Source organism: Xiphophorus maculatus, chromosome 2, assembly GCF_002775205.1.
Source record: "Xiphophorus maculatus strain JP 163 A chromosome 2, X_maculatus-5.0-male, whole genome shotgun sequence".
In the NCBI taxonomy this organism is placed as follows: Eukaryota; Metazoa; Chordata; class Actinopteri; order Cyprinodontiformes; family Poeciliidae; genus Xiphophorus; species Xiphophorus maculatus.
The window spans coordinates 14,203,211-14,218,283 of NC_036444.1; the positions used below are offsets into that span (position 1 = coordinate 14,203,211).

At 36.7% G+C, this 15,073-nt stretch overlaps 1 protein-coding gene across 1 annotated transcript in view; it reads right to left on the reverse strand.

Moving 5' to 3' along the window:
• The window catches only part of znf469 (zinc finger protein 469), a 226,993-nt gene that overhangs the window by 142,933 nt on the left and 68,987 nt on the right, over positions 1-15,073 (reverse strand). The window lies entirely within an intron of this gene.

Genomic DNA, 15,073 nt, shown 5'->3' on the forward strand with positions numbered 1-15,073 from the left:
AAAATGTCCAACAATTATATTCAAATGATGCATGAAGTTCTTATGTGTCTTTTGTTCAACTGAAGTCGGGTTTTTTTCCTTTTAAAAAACTTTTATTTGCCTTAGCATTATGAACACATGTCCAAGTTCTGTTCTGAGTTCTTTCAAAAGTCAGCCCATGCATCAGGTTCAGTAAGCCCTATGACCATTTATGTGCTCATTTGTATGTCTATGCATATACATTAGAATAGTCTGTTCAAGCTTCTTCTGTGCCCTTTTTATAGGACCCTGTTTAAACCAGACATGCATGTTTCCGTCTGTACAAAGCTGGCACGCTCTAGGAGATAATGAGACACTGTAGTTTGGTTTGGATTGATTAAGGATTATTCTGTAACACAAACAAACTACTGTTCTGCCTGTCCACACGTGAAGAGAATTAGACTCTAATGAGCTGGGCAAGGCTGAGTCGAAGAATACAATGAAATGAGGAGGGAATAGGTCCAAAAAGCAGGAGAAAAGCTCTTGCAATAGATGTACAGTCCTAATGTCTGCATAAACACTGAATTGGATGAATTCATATCCATATACAACTGCTTTTTGCCTGTTTTTCTTTCTGCACACTGACAAAGACCATGTCCAAAGTACTATAAGCAATTTTAAAACAATTCCAGATCCATGCATGTGATGTGTGTTATAAGTTACAATGTTTTGCCACATTCCCCAGTCTAACCATACACTTATGTTGTGAATTACATGATAGAACACAATGTAGTGCATAAACTGTGAAGTGGGACAAAAATAACACTTTGCTTAAGTTGTTTTGAAATATAAATCTGTGCATTTATATAGAATTCCCCTGAGTCAAGCCTTGGTGAACCAACTTTTGTTGCAGTTTCATCTGAAAAGTCTCTTTGGAAATGTCAATATCCCTATCCCTACATTGCAGCAGGGAATATGATGTTTTGTAGCATCCAGCAGTCTGAATATTACTAATCTCCAACAAAATAACCCAACAATTACATTCAAATTATGCATGACATTCTTATGCCTTTTTGTATATATGAAAGTGCTGATTCCTTTAAAAAAACAAACGTCTTTGTCTTGGCATTAGGGCTGTAACGATTCCTTGAATCATTCGAGGACCTCGATTATTAAAATTCCTTAAGGCAAATTATGTGCCTTGAAGCTTTGTTACGTTGTGTTTTAATATTTAGCACACCATTTTCCGGCAGGGTGATTATTTGTGTTGCGCAGTGTTCTCACCTCCGCCTATGAAGTACTAGCAGTATAACCATACTGAATTTTCAAGTTCAGTTTGCATCATTTCATAAATTTCATTAATGGATGGTTATATCCAGATTTTTATCATTTTTGAGTGACCTATAGACATCCTTAAAATGCTGTATAGATTAAAAAAGCCTTTCTCCTCCCAGAGCTGCTACCTAGCGGCTGGATCGGAGCAAACGGCAGCAAGGTGCATGGTAGGTATATTTAGACAGGTGGAGAGGAGACTAACACAGTGGGCTGCTGTGCTCTAGCTGATTCTTAGCAAAAGTGTAGATTTACTGACGAATCGGAAATTAATTTACCACCATCCCAGTTGCAACAAATGGGTGACAGAGCAGAAATACATATGCATAACTGGTATATGCATTTCTGTGTGTGACATTGCGCACATGGACACCAAAGCTCTGAATGACTGGGCAAAGTTAAAATTTATCTACTTAATTGACTGTAGATGAACACGAGCTAAAACCTAGAATACAGACATTTTTTAGAAGTGCATTTGTGAGTCTGCTGCTTTATTATTAAATTGAATATAATTAAAAAAAAAATTATATTTTTTGCTAGTGGTTAACTTTAAAAGTGAACTATTGCTGCTACAGGTAAATTTTCTAACCTACAGAAAAGTAATTCTTAGGGATGTACAAATATGTAATATTAATACTGCTGTAATGGCAATATTTACCAATATTTTATGACATTTTTATTCAATTACTCAATCAGAGTAATCATAAGAGTACCTGATTACTAAAATAATCACTTTGTATAATGGTGTGATGTGTATTTGTGCAAAATTTAAATGCTGCAATTACCTCTTAAGGTATTTTTGATGTCTTTACCATCTTTTCACATCTGCAAATTTTCACATATCTCATGCACTGTCAATTTCAATGCAGAGCATCTTTGAACATAAGTAGGATTTTTTTGTGTGTGTGCATTGAAAAGCAACTAAAAAATAAGAACTGAGAAAATTGTAGAGGGAGGTACTGGCACCAATGTCAGTCTAATAGTATATACTAAATAAAACAGATAGGTAAGTAATTTCTCAATTTAGTACACATAAGAACAAAGTGTACCAAAAAGGGTCAAGTTCAAATTGAGTGTTAATAAAAAGAAGCACTGCAGTGATGCAATGGCAGTGTTTTTACAGCTTCCCAGTGCTCCCACAGAGGCTGTGTAAAAACACAAATCACAGCAAGAAGGTACCACCCAGAGAAAATAAATAAATCAAGCTGTGACTAGGCATTAATTGTGAGCAGAGAGAGACTTAAATGTTTGCGAGTGATGGATGCTGAATTGGAAGGATTGAAACAGTGCACATCCAGCCATGACTGCCTAATCCATAAAATATGTGTAATTATAGTATGCAGTCATTTTAGCCCTCTAAAACAATGTGGTAAATATCATATTGTTTATTTTTTACATATTGTAAATGTGCATGCGTTTTTGTACTTATTTTTGTTCCAGCTCTCTAATGGATATCGATGCAGGCATTAATGATCCTGCATCCAGGGAGTGACATGCATGAGAGCTTGCAGCCAAGAGCAGTTATGCTATCCTTTTACTATTGGTTGTTTCCTGGCTTAAAACAAAACCGTTCAGTTAGCTACATCCAAGTGACATTGAAAATCAAGGTAGCAATTGCAGCTTGGTTTTCAATCAGCACATAACAATACATGACCTCACAAAGCTTATGTTATGCTGACATTACGCTGGTGATAAAATGAGAAAAAGAGAAAAAACAGCACTGTAGTTAAGTATGTAAGCAAATAAGAAAACTTTTAGTTTTACCCTCAATTAAAGAAAACTTTTTGTCATCCTCTACTTAACAGTATTTAAGCACTTTAACAAACTGTGGAGATACTTCATTTGTGTGAAGCAAGGTGTTCCACAAAATATCATCTGTACAGCAGTGACATGATATCTCCCCAAGAGGGACAAAATTAAATAAAAAAAAACAGCAGAGTCCCAAAAACAGAACCTTGAGGTTACATCAAAATAGAGTAGATAAGGGGAGCAGCTTAAAAAAAGAGAAAGAGTGTCAGCTAGGTATGGATCCCCGTCTTTACCCTTTTGCCAGAAATTTCTGATTGCTCTTTGTGCTTGGAGGGTGTATTTTTCAGTTGGGGACGGTAACTGTTTTGATTGATCTGATTGGCCAGACTTTCTGCTCAAATTTGGTGATACACAGCACAGGACTTGGCTGAATAGTAGATGAACAAGAAGAGGAGTAGGAGGAAGAAGAACGAGAAGGAAAAAAAGGCCAGGGAAAGGAAATGGAAAAACGTCAAATTGTCTTTTTCTTTGGCTTCTTTTTCTTCTTCATCCTCCTCCATCTCCTCCTCCTCATCCTATTAAACTAGGAAAGAACTAGGACAAGCAATACACTGCTTCTTGACGACTGAAGTGGTCAGTGACATTAAATCACTGACACTAATATTAAAAATATAATTCAGATATGCAAGGCAGAAATTCAGAAAGACACATAGGTTCACACTTAAAATAGCAACACCAGAATCTACTACTGTAAGTAAAAGAAACCTACCATCTGTATTGCAAATAGTAAAAGCAACAGATGGTTAGTTTTATTTCCCTGAGATTAAATGGTGGTAATAATATTTTCAATTTAAATAAATTTACTTGGCATGAAAACACAAAGTACTTCAGAATTCCATATCACTTTGAACCTTCTGCAAGTAATTAGAGAAACATTTCCATTTCCTCCATATAAATGTGTGAAGGCTTTTGTCCACATACACATGCACGCACACAAGAAAAGGAGAATAAACCCTTACACTAGCCTTCAACTTTTTAGTGTCAGAATAAATCTACTGTAAATGTGAATGTCACATTAAAATCAACAAACCTGCAAAGCTTCACTTTCTAAAGGAATGCAAAAAAATCTCAGTGCAAACACACACATACAGCTAACTATTTAAAGTGGCTCCCAAGGTCTCTAATACGAAACAGCAGAAAATACCCATGTAAAATACTTAGTAAAAAGCAAGTTAATCTACTAACAAATAATATCTTGTGAAAAGTTTTTTGACATTAGACTTGGAGGTCTGTTGAATTTAGGATTTTTCTGAGAGTGCCTTATAGAACATTTTTGCAGTAAAAGCTCAGATGAGACCAATAATGTGAGTAAGTGCTGCATTCCAATTAACTTAGAAAACAGGGGGGTTGTATGTTGGCTCACTGAAACGGTTTACTGCATGGAGAAGAGCCATTGTTATTAAGCTGGGTGATAGAAATGTTGGAAGCTCGACTGTTGTGACATATTTTCACTTAGGAGCAATTTAAGACTAATGAATCCCAGAAAGCATACTTTGCATTTACATCGAAATAACGAGGATACGGCAAAAGATCTGGTGGATTGATAGAACAAACCTTTTATTAGTAAATAAAGTGCACCACTGTACAAATAAAATTTAAGGGGTATATAAAATGTTAAGGGGTGTTTTAAATGTCCAAACAAATTCCACAGAAATTATTTGATCAAAGACAGTTAAAAACCAGAAAATGTTATAGCAACGAATCAACAATTGTGTTTTTTTGGTGCCAAATTATGTCTGTGAAACAACTGATATAAAACTTTGTCTGCATTTAATGCTACGGAAACAGACAGAAAGAAAGTTTCAACTGTCTATCAGTTAAGATTAGGTGAAGTTGCATGTAGATAAATTTATGTTCATGATTCAACCCACTTTGTGTGATAGTACCTGTGGCAGCAAAACAGTACCATATTCCATATTATCTTCTTTATATTATCTGACAAAGTCATATGTCAAAGTCATATTTCTAAATTGAACATTTAGTTCAATGTTCTTAAGGTCGCGGACTCAAACGGGACTCCTCCAGATATATATATTTGCTTCCAGTATGAAGAAACAGCTCAATATTTGTCTCATCGGACCATTAAACCTTTCTCAAGAAGGAAGTTTACTAGTCCATGTGGGCTGCTGCAACTTTCAGTCCTGGTTGTTGGGAGCTTCTGTATTGCTCGGCACTCCAATCGTACGCCAGTTTTATTGGTACATTTCTGTGTGACAAATCAGATTGGTTAAAACTCTGACACACTTGAGTTTTCAAATAGAACATTGTCCAAAAAATAAGCGTTTGTGCCAGAAACAAATAAATGTGTTCAGCCATTTCTGAAAAGGAGAGTGATCAAATGTCCAGCCAGAATATTTTGTCCAAATTTTAGAGGAGGTGAATGCATATGTAAGCATGTATGTTGTATGCCAGTAATCCCCCCTTCAACAAGAAGAGTTCAGGTGCATCATTATAAATCACATTTATAATGATTAGTCAATGAACGCTTCTGATCTTCAGAGTATTCCTTACAGAGCCTGAAAAGAAATACTATAAATATTCAAAATTTACACCACACTATCGCTTGGATTATGCAAACTGGCTACATATATAAACACAAAGTAAAACCATGAGTATGGAGTCACAGGTCTTGACTGGTGGCAGCTTTTAGAGGCAGCTGGAAGAACAGAGCCATCTCAGGTAAGAGGACAGCGAGGTCATTATGAGCCCCCCTGGAAAAATAAGCCAGCCTTAATGCAACATGGCAAAGTCTGGGCAGGACTGGCCAGAACTTGTGAAATGCGCTTTAGATGGCAGAGCCCGCAACGTCAAGCATCTCAACGGGTATGCAGGAAATCCAGATAAATACACAAATAAATAGGACTGTTGTAGTTGGCAGCCTTCACTTGTTTGAGAATACCACTGTATATTTGAACTGCTACTTGAAGCTCCCTGCACTGCTGAGCTCTGAGTGTATGTGGCTCTTTCATAGGACAGAGCGAGGCTGAATGTGGGGTTTTGGTGATCAAGAAGGGATTTAAAATGTGCGACACATTAGGTGCTGAATGTTTAGCCTATGAAAATATAGGTTTTGTATGTTCTCAACATGATTATACATCATTAATGTTAATGTGGGCAGCACTAAAACAGCCTTCCATTAACACATGTTTTTCTTTACATGAATTAACAACATGCATATATAAACCACAAAAAAAAGGAAGTAAAAGTGGACATCTTATATAGTATATGCATTTGCATAAAAATTCTAAGAATATAGTTAGGTATTTGTTTTATGAAGTGTTATGAACATTTTTGCAGCACAAAAGTTTCAAACAATTTGAAAATTGTACATCTCCAAAACAATGTATTTTTAACCCTCTTTTGAGTACTCATTTACATCTTTGAAAGTCTAAACACCTGTGTATTTTAGAGTCCCTCTCAGTCGCTTTGGTGACTTTCTCAAGTTATTTTTGATATTTGCAAAACACTAAGTGCATTTATCAAAACAATTTCTACAAAAAGCAAAACACAATGAAGTACCTATAAAAGCCAGTCGTCTTTCTCAAAGTCTTTAAATAATCTCCCAAAGGTAAATATCTGTGCCAATGAACATGTCAGTGCCATCAGTACGACGAGGCCATTGTGTACGGATAAGACAGTCAAATCGGTCAGTCGATTTGTATTTTATGCAATAATAGAATACGGTAAAAGTGGCTGACAAACATTTTTTTCTCATTAAGTCCTTGGAACACACTGTTCTGCAAAATATAGATTTAAAAACATGTTCAATTTCTGTTAAAATGAGACAAAATATATGGCTATTACCATGACAACACAAGTTATTTCCAAAGCAAATGGGAAATCCCCAGATTTTCAGACTTCCAAACACAAAACACTCTCAACCTGGAGATGACATCATTTCCAACCCTTGGTCGTAACTTCCAAGACTAATGAAACGTACCATGAATTCTTTTGCAGGACACTATGCACTCTGCTGTTTGATTTGAAGCAAGTGGCAGAGGAAGTTTGAATTATACAATAAAAAAAAAAAAATGACATCATAGAAAGCTAGAAGTGTACTACTGGCGGACAGCTGAAATATTCCTTTGAAAGCAAACTATGATCCTTTTCTATTGCGTTTGTCATTGTAAGCTAATCAGCACCTTTTACCTATTGCCATCATGTGCTGTTTATGCTCTTTTAGATATATTGGACCAACAGATTGTGCAGGCTGGCGGTTCCCCTCTGTTGTGTTGTTCTACTCTTCAGCTCTGAAGAACAGAAGGGGGTACAGAGGGGGCGTGTTTTGGGGAACAGGAGGAATTCTCTTGTGAACAACAGCTGAGATCTGGGACGTGTTTTAAATTTGGACTCTATGGGCTGTCTTTTATGACCCTTCTGTAATATGTTTTATGTGTCTCCCAAACATTGGAAGGGGGCTTGCCTCCCCTCCCCCTTCTCCATGCATCTCGTACATCACACAGAGTAGCTAGATGTCAACGCGCCCTAGGTCCTCTGCACTCTCTCCTGCACACAGTAATAGTCATGTGGCTCAATATGGCAATGAGAGACGAGCCACAGGCAAAAAGGAAAGCGTTGAAGATTGGGGGGGAGGAAATGCTTTTTTGAATAAAATGAAGTGTGTTACAAAATTGACAATGATCATACGTTTTGACTGTCACTTGCAGTGGTATGAGTTAAAACGTCAATAAAGCTTAGTTCAGGCTAAAACCATGGTTTCTCAGCAAAACTACAGCTCCTTCTTTTCTTTTGTTGACATGGGCCCTGATGGCAACCACGATAGCTACACTTTCCCCACAATGCTAAGCAGTGCAAGATTAGGCTGACAACCCTTCAGTTTAGACATTGTTGCTGATTGAGTGAGACCCAAAATTTGAAACACAGACAGAGGAAGAAGCTGTAATACACTAGTTTCTATGACATGAAATGTGTCTGTAGTTCTATCAGGCTGAGACAGAGAGCAAAATCTTTACAGATAACAGGAAGACTAAACTGCAAATTCGCTTTATTTTTTTGTTAAACTTTGCTTGTTTTGAAACACAGAGTGTGCCGCTTTAGTAATGCTAACCACTCTCACTATTAGTATAATATAATAAACTTAGATGATCAACTCTGTAATAATGTCTTAGTTTGAAATGTTGGTCAAGTTAAACTTGTTAAAATGAAACAGATTAACAGTTGATACGATTTAAATCAAGTAATAGGGTTGGGAAGTTATGCAGTAATGATAAAACAGTCATACATTTTTAAAACAATAATAATTTGATATCACTACTTATTAAAAACAACCATCAGATATATATGTTTTCATTGGAGTAAAAGGGGTTGGTTTGAGTTTCCTGTCATAGCTGTAACTTTGTGGACATTTTCATAATGAAAACAACAAGTCAATTAGAAATTGTGGTCTGCTGTCGCCATGCAGAGGTTGTCTGATCACAAGTTATTCTGCATCCTAGTCAGAATACATTCAGCTTTGAACTTAAAATGAATCATATTTGGACAAGCAGTGGTCATTTCATCTACTGATTCAGGATAGATTAGCTGTTAGACTGATGATTTTTGATGCAATGGGATTAGTTCTGGGAACAAATTTTCAGAGACAATGAAAATGTCATCAGGGGAATAAAAAAGTAATCAGATATTACAATGTTTTCTCCTTTCAAGATGCCTTAACCACTGAAAATATCTGCTGTTAAAACATTTACATAATATGTGCCTTGGATACAAGTCTTGGATATGTTAGCTGTTTTGTGGTCAGCAACTGAAGGGTTAAACTTAACTCCCACACCCAGTTTGGCCTCAACGATTCTGCTGCTGGAGGAAATTTGTGTTCTGGGACAGCTCCATGGAAGAGAAGGGCTTTGAGATTCTGAGCTTTTTAACTGGAACTGAACAAAACAATAAAACGCAGAAGCCTGTTTTAAGGCAACATTTACATTGACACTTTGGGGAACACACAGTTGGATTATTGTCATATTCATCTTCATGTACAGAATAGACTTCAGTTCTGAACATTATGTTAGGGTCTGGGTTTCATAAACAAAGGGCTTAACTGTGCCACAGCTCATTATTGATATTACTAAACTTTATGTCACGGTTTAGAAACTGCAAATGTTGATTTAAAGTTGGTTTAGGTATAATAGAAGAGTGCACTTCAGCAAATCTTTGCCTGCTGACATTCCTGCACATACTCTGCCTTTCCACACATGTTCCTGCACATACAGTTTGTATAAAAAAATATTTTAATTCAGATGTAGAAAACACAATCAGGTGCCTCTTGCCTTTTTATACTTTTGCAGCTTTGAGCCAGATGTCCTGGGATGTTTTATAATGACAGGTCATACTTGATTTGGAAATGTCTAATACCGGCTTTTAAAATGAATGACTTAAAGAAATTCTGTGAAACGTCCCCACAGTGTACTGAAAGGAAACGTGGTTATGTGCCTCACATTAATTATATCTGTCAGTAGGAGGATTGACTGAGAGTTATTTCGGTTTGATCAAGAGTCATATGTTATATTTCCTTAAGAGTAAGCTGACCCAAACAGAGATCAGACTTACAATCAATGGAAAAAGGACATAGTATAAAACTTTCAGATAATAATGTGCAATTAAATAAAATTATATGTGGTATCAGAGCCTTTTATGTTTTTCTCCATTATTAATCAAAACTCTAAACTGCCAAGAGAAATGAACTGATATGCAATGGTTTTATGGATAGGCTATAAAATACTTTATTAATAAGTATGAAGTGAAAGTAGTATAGGACAAACTGAATGGACAAAATTCGAAAAGGAGTAACGCAAGCCACATCGGAGACTCGACAGATGAGTCGATGGGCAAGAGTAAATTGGGACTGATACAATCGTTTCCTGCAGATTTATGAAGCAGATACTGGAAATATGAGGAATATGGCATGTGTTACACTTATTCAGGAGTTCATACAAAAAATGAAACATTATTTTAATCAGCTCTCAGAGGGGAACTGTTTTTTTTTTTTTTGTTCAAATAAGTAAGTTAACCCGATCACTTTGACACAGGCCGCAATGATCTAATACTTCTGCCACTGGCAGAACATTACAGCTCATATATTTGAGCATAACAAATATGATGTGAGTAAAATAAGATTAAGCATTCCTAATAATTATGAACACATGTTGGGAGGTCAGTGTCTTCCAACGGTGGGAACTCAAGATTAGGTAGAAAAAACAGGATCTAAACAGGACAGGACATCGTCATTCACTTTGCAATATTTTATTTACCCACCATGTGCTCACATTAAACCTATGTCATCTATAGATACCATGCTTGGGCTTGAAAGTTGTTTTTCTTTTTCTATAAATGAGAGCATTAACAGGATACATAAAAATGAAGACCAGAAAGGAAGTAGAATGGGTTGTGGAAGCTGGCCGCCTTTAGTAAGCTGTGGTTAAGACATGCACTGGCAGTACAGGACTTGGCTACTCCATCACAATAACAGTTTGCTGTCCTTAAGCAAGTAGTTCGGCAATGGCACCAGTGTGAACTACTTTAAAGACATACATGTGCAGATCGTAATGCCTCACTATCCAGGGCACTGTCATGGAGGTATTACAGTCTGCCAAGGACATGTGAGAACCAACACCAAACCAGAATAAATAAACCGCACCGTAAGATTTTCCATCACCACAGGAACTGGGAGAAAAAGGGGGAGGAAAAAAGAAAAATGGGGTGAGTGAAAAGAGACACTACAGGGGTTTAAAGGGGAGCAAAAGCCACAGCACGCGGCTCAAAGTGTGCCTTGCATGCAACTGCTTCCCACCCACAATGCGGGTCCCCAACAAGCTGCAGTGGCTCAGCCTGACTGAAGATAGACGGAGCTGGCACAAATAACAATCAAAAATTAAAAAATATTTTAAAAAAGGAAATAATCCATGCTGCAGCAGACATCAGTAATGCCAATTTAGTTGAAAATTTTTGCTATGGAAAAGTAGGGATACAGAAAAAAAACAGAATTTAAAGCAGAAAAAAAGTTTGCAGTTGGTGTGTTACGTCTATGGCCCCACTGTTAAATAAATGCCTAAAGCTGCATGAAGGATGTGACAAAAACTTTAGGTGTAAAAAGAAGGTGACATGCTCAGTTTTTGTCTCCCACTGCATGTCTCAAAAGTGATATAACACATCTCAAGACATATTTCTGAACATCTTTTACACAATGTACCAAATACTTGAGAGCACTGTACTAAACAAGCTGTGCAGGTGATATTTTAATGATTGATTACTTTAGAAAATTCTTATTTAAGGAAAAGTAATTAATTTCAAACCTTTTTCTCTTTTGAGCTTCTTTTTTTCTTGAAGCTTCTTTCCAGGTGAATCATGTTCCTTCAACATGAACCACAGTTTGGGCATTTTCTACACTCACTCGTCTGTACCATTTTCTGGCCAGTTGCAACAGTGTTCCACGTATACTGCTTTTGCTGAAGCATTGTAGTGGTTTTTACACAATCAATCCAGAGAAGAAGAAGAAGAAGAAAATTGGAAAGAAGGAAGATCAATGCAGTTTTTTGTCCTTGTGGTACCTAAGAGATAAATTATAAAAATGGGAAAAACAGACTAATTGTCAAAATGAACTATCTTCCTATTTTTCTTCTGCTTGGGAACTGTTTGTTGTTTTCTTTATTTGTTGTTTGTTACCACACAGAATATTATTGTTGCTGTCAATAATGTCTGGGTTGGGGATCTTCAAGAGTCAAACCAGATCCTGGTGGGAAAGTACCGATGTCAAAATTTACATCATACCAGTTTTGCAGTTAGGCAGAAAGTAGAGCAGACTGGGAGGTATGAATAAGACCTGAATCAAACCAAATGTGGCCGTCTACAATGTAATTGTTGCACCATGCAATTATGCTACGCTAATTCAGTTTATACTTAAGGGTGTCTGTTTCTCTGTCTGACACAGTCCCAAATTAATGACATTTTGTTTAGTTTTCTATGAATTTTCCACTCATTATCTCAACATCTTCTCCATCACACCTAATTTAAACAGAAACATGTGTGACTGCAATAACTGTCCTCCTGGAAACATGACAATGTTCTATGTACAAAAGACTGACTTTGCAATGCCAAAAGAGGAACAAGATGCAGATAACTGTTCAGAGAAGAAGACTTGATGATGGAAAACTTACAGGTAGGGCAAGAGGAAAACAGGACTTGGAGCAAAAAAAGTAAGGCAAACACAAAGGGATAAACTAAAATGACAGGATCTAAACAACAATAATGAACAACAAGATTCACTGAATCTGGAAAACCCTAAACAACTCAGAAAGTATCAACCAAAAACCCAAACATCCGTGGATCATGACAGATTTTGCCTCAGGGTGTTTATATGATCAACTCATTCGAGTCTCTTGAGGAGTTATTTTAGTACTGTATGAAAACATGAGTGAGAATTTACTAAATGAAGATCAAGTAGTTGCCACCAAAGCTGAAGGATGGTCAGACTACTACAATAATGAAAATGAAAAGTTAGACTGTAAATTGCAGTCTTTTGACAAATAAGATTGAAAAAAAAATTGATAACATACATACATATATCAAAATAGGGAACACACAACAACGTAATCAAAAAGCTCCTACTCAGGCGAGACTCCAGGACTGTGATCTCTATAATCCAGACAAGGTTTGCCAACTACTAGGGTTTACCATCATCAAGATTGTGGAATCAGTCTTATTTTGACCTCTACCTTGATGCTAGTTTGTCATGGGAGACCATCTCATGGTGGCCTATTAGCATAGAAAGGAAGACTCACTGCATTTCACCAGATTTCAAAAAATCTTATTTACACATCCCAACATGGAAAGTATAAAAACCGGACTTGAGGACAAATCTTGAGAAATTATGTCAAAAGTTTAAGTATTAAAGAGAAAAGGCATCTGTTCTGAAACAACTGCATCTCACTAGAAAAGCATTATTACAAACAAAGGAGCAAACATGTTAAGTATGGTTTTAAAATGTGAAAAACTAGATGAAAAGGGGAATTTGGTATTTTACACACTGGTTTTAAAAATCAGGGCATAATGAGGGACTTAGAGTATGGATTGTGGACAGTTAAGAAAGAGGCCCATGCTTGACCTCAGCAAAGGAAATTATTCCACCAATTATCCAGGACGTTTTCCCCTGGAGCTCTGAGCACTCCGCGGCCAGCATTTACAACCTTAGGAAACTTTGTGTTGTTTTACTGTGGTGACCTCACCTCAGTTAGCGTGCACTATGGTTCTGCCGGGAAGAGAGATTGCTACTTGTCACAAAGCCATGACGTCAGGGGAATCATAGTTTAAAGATCATTAAAGCCTCCATACGGTAGCCAGCGTGGTCTGTAATATGAGTGGCCGTGGGAGCCAAACTGTTAGATTGCAGATGAAGCCTCTAGCAGTATTTAGAGGGAATACCTAATATACAAATATGTTCATATAACACAGACAAAACAAACCATATTGATTCAAGAATGTATAAATGGTTTTGTTCAGTTTAAAAGTCAAAACTCATTTACATATGTTACACTAAGAGTGGTATTTTTCAAGTGTTTATTTCTGTTAATTTTGATGATTGTGGCTTACAGATAATGTAAGCCCAGAATTGAGTGTGAGAAAACAACATTTCATAAGATAGAGTGGTGTTATGCTATGATCTTATTACAGGATAAATTGTTGTGTGAAGACTTGACAGTTGTCCAGCGGGCACTCACTGACACTCTCTGCAAGGAGAGTAAGACACAAAAGGTCATTGCTAAAACATCTGGCTGTTTGCATGTCTCCAAACATGCTAAAGTACACGAGAGGACAAGTGAAAGAGTGACAGAAACAGATGCACAAGTAACAGGGATAAGTCAGTGCCATCACATACAGAAACATCCAGGACACATCCATTGATCAAAGTCACTCCCGAAACAGACAGAGAAAAAGGAAAAATAGACCGAACAGGTTTTGTTTGCGCCTAGATGCTCAAATACCATTTTTCAGATAAAAGAATTAGCATTTTTGTTGGAAAGATCCCATGATCCGGACAGCAAAACTGTTTGGCCTAAACGATACAGAGAACCAATGCTTTATTGTCAAGTGGACGATGCAAGGCGCCAGACCCAACAATCCAGAACAGCTGAAGGCGCTATCAAAGTTGTTACATGTCAGCAGAGTCACAGGCTGATCATCTAGCTACATTCTACAATGCATTGAGGAGTAAATTAATTCCACAATCAAGTATTGAGTGCACATTTCCAAACTTTTGAATATGTCAGCATTTCAAAATAAAATAAAGACAAGACAAGGTCGGTCAAGTTCCTTAAATCCAACCATCATGTCATTTAATTTCCTAATGCAGTCATCCTCAATTCCCTTTCTAAACTTTCCACGTGTCTTAAATGCTCTCACCAGGAACACAAGGAAATAGGATTTAACAGCCATTTATCAAATTAAGACCTTCTTCTGTCAAAGTAATCATTTTAAACAGACGTCAGTTTATATGTCACACAGATGTGTCACATAATTATTTGTGGCAGTATACATCTGTAGTTCATCTTTATCAGATGATCAGTCAATGTGTTTGTAATAACTTACTTTTAGTGCATTTTGTGTTATTTAACCCCTTCATGTGATTTTGATGTGCAAAAGATAGTGTATGCATTTCAGAGCATGAACAAAAAAAAAAGGTTAGAGGAAAAAAGGTACAATCAGAAGGAAATGTGATAAACAATATAAAGCTCCAGAACGTTTGACAGGTCTCTCCTTGCAATTACTTTAATTATTAGCCGCTGCAATGAATGAAGGCATTTCAGAAGACATCAATGACATAACAAATCTAGCCACGAGAGTCCAATACAGCAATAATTTTGTCACATATTTGTCAAGATTTTACAAAGTACTTCACAATGTGCTTCTCAGGTGATTCCTTTTATTTGAATTTGTTGCACCTTTGTGTTCAATTCTTATTTATGCAACT